General features: G+C 36.1%; 1 protein-coding gene and 1 long non-coding RNA gene across 2 annotated transcripts in view; one reads left to right on the forward strand and one right to left on the reverse strand.

The window, feature by feature from the left end:
• Window positions 1–8007, reverse strand: part of LOC106868473 (NALCN channel auxiliary factor 2-like) — a 267882-nt gene that overhangs the window by 225682 nt on the left and 34193 nt on the right. The window lies entirely within an intron of this gene.
• The window catches only part of LOC128247276 (uncharacterized), a 24996-nt gene continuing 17587 nt past the window's right edge, over window positions 599–8007 (forward strand). Inside the window, exon 1 of the long non-coding RNA XR_008263633.1 lies at window positions 599–2109. This is a non-coding gene — a long non-coding RNA (uncharacterized LOC128247276). The remainder of the gene's footprint in view (window positions 2110–8007) is intronic.

Below are 8007 nucleotides of genomic sequence, written 5' to 3' on the forward strand. Positions count from 1 at the left end.
ATATATAAATAAATGTATCTTTGTATGTATGTGTGTATATTTGTATGTCTGGTGCAGTCCCTCAGCTTACCAGCCCATGTCAAACTGTCCAACCCATGCCAGATTGGACAACGGATGTTAAATGATGTGTATGTGTGTGTGGCTGCATTTGTTCTGGTCCTCCACCACTGCTTGATAACCAGTGTTAATTTATTTGCATCTCTGTAACTTAGTTCAGCAGAACAGAGTGACAGAATAAGTACCAAATTTAAGAATAAGTACTGGGGATCAATTTTTCAACTAAATCATTCAAGATGGAGCCACAGCATGGCCACAGCCAAATGAATGAAACAAAGAGAAGATAAAAGATATAAGAATCATAATAATTAATTTGGTGCATTTATTATTTATGATAAAAACACTCCAGTAAATGAAGTATAAGAAAACCATGAAGTGATTGAGTAACAATAAGGAATATATAAGGAGATAAGTTGGGAATATGGTGTGCGTGAGAAGACCTGGCAAGCCAAGTGAGACCTCAATCCAAGGCCTCTGCTAGGGGTGTAGCCAGCCCACTTATGCATACCTTTCCTTCATTGGACACTAAACTCTGCTTGCGAAGACCTGTTGAGGCAAGTGAAATTGAAATTGAACTAAATTCAACAACTGGCACCCATGCCAACATCGTCTCCTTCATTGGACACGAAACTTGGCGAAATGGTAATTGCACCTGTGCCCAGTGTCGCCTTCCTGGCACATGTAAAGACATTCGAGCGAGATCGTCGCCAGTGCCGCTGGACTGGCTCCTGTGCAGGTGGCACGTAAAATACACCATTTTGAGCGTGGCCATTGCCAGTACTACCTGATTGGCCTTCGTGCCGGTGGTACGTAAAAGTACCCACTACACTCTTGGAGTGGTTGGCGTAAGGAAGGGCATCCAGCTGTAGAAACTCTGCAAAATCAGATTGGAGCCTGATGTAGCCATCTGGTTCACCAGTCCTCAGTCAAATCGTCCAACCCATGCTAGCATGGAAAGCGGACGTTAAACGATGATGATGATGATGATGATAAGTAGTGGAATATCTGAGGCTGGTTAAGGAGCTGGAAAGATGGAAAGCAGATACTGCATCTCTTACTGTGCACCTACAGCTTCAATAAGGAATGGGCTTTGACTGATTGCCTGATTATTTAGGTTTATGAATCAGGGCCATTTTAACAGAACATTAGGCCCCCTGAGTAAAGCAATGCACAGAGGTCCCCTACCAACACAACAACAACATAACTAGATTAGCATTGGGTACCTAGGCCTATGTGACTCCCAAGAAACTGCCTGGTGTGCACTTATCTTAAGACAGCACTGATATGGATCTTAAAGCTCACACAACAGTTATATAGTTATTAACAATGATTATGAAGTTTGTTGAACTAATACTGTTTCTGCCGGAAGCAGAGATGTAGTTTATTAGATGGTAGAAAGTACCATTCAAGATTAGCTCATTATAATATAATTGGTATATCTGTCACAAATGATGGCATGTTGGCATTTAAAAATGAACAAGCTGAAATTGGCATTTAATAAATGCCTCAACATAAATTATGTTCCATATATTTTTTGATACAGACTTGTTTCAACCTATCATATACTGCCAGGTTAGGTTTGAATCAAAGTTTATTTACCAAAATTAGTATATTTTATTAATAATCAATTCCATATGCATTTCATCCACACATAAATATCCATTATGACTTGTTTTATATATAAAGCTGTTACACTGAAACATAAAGTGTTGTGGCAGACACCCCCAGGTGAGAAGTGAGTTGGTCCACTAATAAATAGTGGCCTGACACAGTCAGTAATGTCAGTTAGTGAGGTACATTGTTCAGGTCAGTCTTGCAGAGATGACGAAATGCGTTGTCATAATGTGGGACATAACAATAATCATATCACAATATACTAATTTTATTCAATATACAGTCACTGCATACGTTTCCAATGGTAATACAAATGGGTTTCTGCATAGATGTTACAATTTTCATGTACTAAAATATTGATAGAGGAGTGGCTGTGTGGTAAGTAGCTTGCTTACCAACCACATGGTTCGGGTTCAGTCCCACTGCGTGACACCTTGGGTAAGTGTCTTCTACTATAGCCTTGGGCCGACCAAAGCCTTGTGAGTGGATTTGGTAGATGGAAACTGAAAGAAGCCCATCGTATATATATGTATGTATGTATATGTATATATGTATGCATGTGTATATGTTGTGTATCTGTGTTTGTCCCCCCCAACATTGCTTGACAACCGATGCTGGTGTGTTTACGTCCCCGTAACTTAGTGGTTGGGCAAAGGAGACTGATAGAATAAGTACTAGGCTTACAAAGAATAAGTCCTAGGGTCGATTTGATTTGATTAAAGGTGGTGCTCCAGCATGGCCGCAGTCAAATGACTGAAACAAGTAAAAGAGTAAAGTAGAAAAGAGAAAGAGCATAGTGGCACTATACAGTATATATTTCAAACACTGCAAGTATACATTGTACAATGCTTCATATATTACAAAATGTGACTTAAGCATTCTTTCATGGAGTGTTTTTTTATAAACATAGATGGAATGAGATATCCTTAGTTGTTCTTATTATATACACACAGTTTCTTGTTTAATTAAGCAGACCTTTCGTTACATCTTTTATGAAGATTTCATTTCCCATCAGATTTCATTGATCATTACTTCTTTCTGTGTACAACCTCAGATTCTAACTTCTAGAATATAAATACATAAAGAAATTTAGCACAGAAGATAAAAATAACACATGTTGTTTTGTATTTTCATCCCCAAAAAGGAGTTGAACTCCTGGAATTCTCTGTTAGTTCTACCACTGAATTATGAGATAAAAAATTATGTAAGCAATAAGCAAGTCAAAACAGAAAGAAATTCATATATGTAGTTACACAATGAAGTTTATTATAGAAGATTCCTACACTACAAAGTACTTATTTGGGGAACAGAGAAAAGGAAGGGATACAGCAGGGATTGTATGTCTACTTGAAGAAACCAACAGAGAATCATATGTTATGTTACTGGGGATAGAGAAATCTATCACTCTTGGAGGTTGTGGTTGTTGTTAAGCTCCCAGTCAGTCCTGACTAATTTGACATATGATAAAAGATATTCCAGTTTGATGTCATCATGCCATACAAAAAAAGAGACCTTATTTTTTACCCCTTTTTTGTTAGATGTTGGACTATCTTTGTGGAAGATTGAGAAACAATGTAGAGGGTTTCTGAGACATCTAGGTGTGAGTGTTAAGAAGGACTAAAGATGATTGAACCAATACTTAATCTGAGATTAGCTTTGCCTTTCATCCTTCTTAGGTCAATGTACTCATGTACTAGTAGAATCATTAGAGCATCAGACAGAATACCTAGTGGTATTTTTTTCCCCACTATTTTCACATTCTGAGTTCAATCCAGCTGTGGGCAACTTGGATGGTTGACTTAATCCATCACCTTATTTAACATCACATCCAAATTCTTGAGAATCCACTCTACTGCAAGCATTTGAACTAAGTCTACAGTTTGAGAATACCTTCCACCCTTCCATCAATCTTTAATCCTTTAGCATTTAAACCAGCTACGTCTGACCCCAATATTCTACTTGCTCTATCTATGTTCAAACTGACCTGATCTGGCTTCTCACACCTACCCTATACCCTACAAAAGCACTCTAAAGATAAGTAATTACTTCATCAAAATCTTGAGGCTGCAAATTTAATGGTGGTTAAATCAAAACAATGAAAATGAATAAGTATTTCTTTGACTTGACAGAGCAATTTGAATGCTAAAGAGTTAAAGCTTTGTAAAGAGTCATGCAAAGTGTCCTTCCTGTTTGATTATGCATTCAAAACAATTCTGTATGTATTCATCCTTAAACTAAATAATCGTCTCAAAATTAACAATAAAAAGCTCATCTCTGAGTTAAAAGAATCTATTAGGAAGACTTTAGAAAACGAAAAGCTGTTTTTTGTTTTTCTTTTAGGAATAAAATAGCAAGCATTTTAGGTTTCTCAAGAGTTTAATAACCATTCAGAAGGGAGTGTATCTAGCCAGAGAGATATTCACTGTGGCTCCTTTGCCATCTGTTGGCAAATCCTCATGCTACTTCATGCTACCCCAAGGTTTACAGCTTCAACAGAACGCAGCATTTTGTTATTGTTTTGATGTTGTTGTTTTTACTACAAGCACTTAGGTCCATGGCAAATTGTTTGTTTAACTTGTAACCTTATCCTGTTGAACATCTCTCCCTATAGACCATAGATGTAGTAGGAAAGAGCAAGGAAGAACATGCCAGATTGGCTGAAGAAATGGCTCTGCAAACTGTAACAACAGAGGATGTAACAAATTAATACACACACACACACACACACACACACACACACACACACACACACACACAGAAAATGAATCAACAAACAAAAAAAAAAAGCTACTTACATTCCCTGGCTAAAAGAGAATATTATCTCTTTGATTGGTAAATTCAACAAGAAAATATACATTAAAAAAAGGGAAGAAACAAAAAAAAAAAAAATGTGAAGAGGTCAAGATGGGGGGTAGGGGAGAAGAGATACATGGAAATGTTATGATATACATTATATAAACAAACGAAGATATCACTATTGTGAACTAACATAATGCAAGTCAATTGGTGGTTATTTTCTTAGAACACTGCAAGCGTGATTTGCTTTCTTTCATTCATAGCATATACAAACAACTGAGTATTTATTTCCACAAAGGCTACCATCTTTGATATGCGATATTCTATATACTCTCTCTCTTTCTCTATCTATCTATTTCTCCCTTCCAGTCTTACAATAATTCCTGATGTTGTAAAGAAATGGATGTTTCATCTTATTTCAATTTATTTATGTGTCTCCATCAACAAAAGGCACTCATATATATATCTACCCACGCATACACACATAACCCATATAGAAATGCATTAACCAAGACTTTCACAACCCACGTATGCATCATTCTCGCACACCTACTCTCATACAAATCAATCTACATGCATGCTCGTATATAACTTAACATTACACACCTACACGTGCTCACACACAGATTATCCTACACATGCCCTCAAGTATACTTTAGCACACAGGTCAAGATCGGTTTTCCAACAAATTGAAATAGGAACAAAGAACAGACTGGATTAAGTTTCTGATGAAGATCTGAAGATGCTGAGGTGAATAAACCCTGCTTTTAATGCAATTTTTGTGATCCAGATCAAAGCACAACCATGCCATAAATGCAAAAGCATCTGCTGCACTTGCCAAATACCATAACAAATGCATGCAATGAGCCAGTGAAGAAACTTGCATGCAGTAACACTATCTGTCTGAAAAAGCAACCAAAATTACCCTTTAAGATTCACCCGACTGTCCTTAATATATTTATATAATTCCTGGTATAGATGTGTAGTTTAGACATTTGCTTTGCAACCATGCAATTACAGGTTGTATGGTGCACAGCATCAACAGCAAGCGTTTTCTGTTCTAGACTTGGGTTGAACAAATGTGAACTGACACAACTGTTAGGTGTGCTACACAAAATGCTTAGCAGCGTTTCTTCCGGCTCTTTATGTTCTGAATTGAAGTTGCACCAAGGTTGACTTTGGCCTTTCGTCGTTTTGGGGTTGACAAAACTAGTAGTAGTTGAGCCCTGAGATTTTGATGTTATCATCTTACTTCTCATCTAAAATTGCTGGCCTCTTGCCAAATTTTGAACTTATTATATATGTACAGCATATTTGAAGTCCCAGCATTTGTCAGTAATAAAGGGACTCCTTATAAAAATTCCCTCATAATAGGGAACTTGGTCAAAGCCAATTCTTGTATCTGTATGTAGTAAGGAGACACGATAAGAAAAATGACCTCTTAATGGGGAATTTAGTTCTAAAATGCAATTTTTTAAATAGAATTGTATAGATTTAGTACATTGCATGATTTGTTTAATTTCCTGTGAAATTTAACTTTGCAAAAGAAGAAGAAAAAGGTTAATAAAGTTATTGGCTTCAAATTTTGACACAAGGCCAGCAAGTTTGGAGTTGGGGGTAAGTCAATTACATTGACCCCAGTGCTCAACTGGTTCTTATTGTATCGACCCTGAAAGGATAAAAGGCAAAGTTGACCTCAGCAAAATTTGAACTCAGAATGAGTTAAATGCTGCTAAACATTTTGGCCAGCATGCTAACAACTCTGTCAGCTGGCTGTCTTGCAATTAATAAAGATATTAATATCATTTTTATGTAGGGGTCCCCAAGGATATGGAATATATTTCAAGAGTTCCCCAAAAGTAAAATGGTAATGAAACATTTGCCATCACAAAGGTGGTGAACCAGGTTTTGGTTTATAGGAAACTGAAAACCAATAATTTCATGTTCATGAAATACCTGATAAAAATAATATACATATAAAAATAGACTGATCACTTTGAAAATAAGAACTACAAATATACTTTTTTCTAAGTGTGTTCTACAGAGCACCTTACTGGATAATTTTATAAACAGAGTATTACTTTTATATTGATATTAGAATAGCAATGTTATAGAAAAGAACAGCTAATTTAGTATTAACATATTTAAAATAGGAATCACTAATTAATGAAGAGAAATAATAGTTACTATTTCAGCAAGTACTATGGAGACTATTCTTTGTTGATGAGGTCAGAATAAAATATGTCCAGAGTTGTCTTCTGTATTTTCCAGAAATGAAAGTGATATTAGTCACTGACTGATATAATGTATTTTATTTCACCATATAATTATTTCAAGCTGATAGTTAATGCATTGAGCATTAAAAATATAACATTAACTCAAATGTTGGTTTTCATGTTGATGATAAGGCACAGAGAGGCACAGTCATAGTCTTGTGACTAACCCTAATTTCACTTCACAGCTATGTGGTTTGGGTTTTTTCAGTATCACTATGTTGTATTTTAGCTATCTTTATCGCACAAAAAATTCTTAAGCAAAGCTAACTGGAACTTGTAAACATCACTTTATAAAGCAATGTGTTCCAGAGCAGAGAATATTCTGAAATGAGTTGAGAATTAAATCATTTATGTCTATTTTTTTTAATATTTAACACAAAATTCTCAGCAACACAAAGTTAATTACTAAAGACTGTATAATGACCCAAAGGACAGATTCATTGTTGTTCTCACATAATAAATGATATCAGTAGGTTAGTTCAAGGTTCATTTTCTTCCTTATAAAGTGTTAAAGCAATTACAGTAGCTTTCCTTTATAGCATGAGAATATTGCTATGGCAACTAGTGCTTTTGATGAGGAATTTTTAAACAAGCCAAACTACTAATGATGAATTCCATGGCAAAATGTACAAGTGATAAAAGATGGCTACAGGAAAACTTCTGAGTTAAAACCAGCTGTCAGTATCAGTGAGTTGGCAGATAATTAAATCATTGTTTGTAAATTACCTTTAAATTACAATATGCTTACAGGAAGCTGTAGTGTTGCCAATCAGGCAGGTAGGTTATTTTTTTTGTTGGTGGTGATTGAAATGTCATCTACCAAAATGTTTGTGTGTCTAGCCAGAGAATTGCGCCTGATGTGGGAGAAGTAGCCTATTAGAAGTCTTACTTGAGTTTTGAAGAGAGTAAACAACTGTTTAGGGATTGAAGTATTTTCTGGCCCTGAAGAGAAAGGTTAGTCTTTGGGATAAGGTTGGAGATGATGGAGGTCAAATTACAAATATTTTCTCACATTAGGGTTGTTGATGACAACAAAGAATTATCCCAATGTATGTTTATATTTTTTATCTTTTATTTTTTATTGCTTTCAACCATTGAACTGTGGCTATGCTGGAGTAACTCGCCGGCAGATACTGGCATCGACCATGATCGGATGGTGCTTTTTACATGCCACCAGCACAGAAGCCAGTCAGGGCGAGGGGGCTGACATTGACCACATTCGGATGGTGCTCTCTATGTGCCACCTGCACATACATTTATATAT

Source organism: Octopus bimaculoides, chromosome 3 (genome assembly GCF_001194135.2).
Source record: "Octopus bimaculoides isolate UCB-OBI-ISO-001 chromosome 3, ASM119413v2, whole genome shotgun sequence".
Lineage (NCBI taxonomy): Eukaryota > Metazoa > Mollusca > Cephalopoda > Octopoda > Octopodidae > Octopus > Octopus bimaculoides.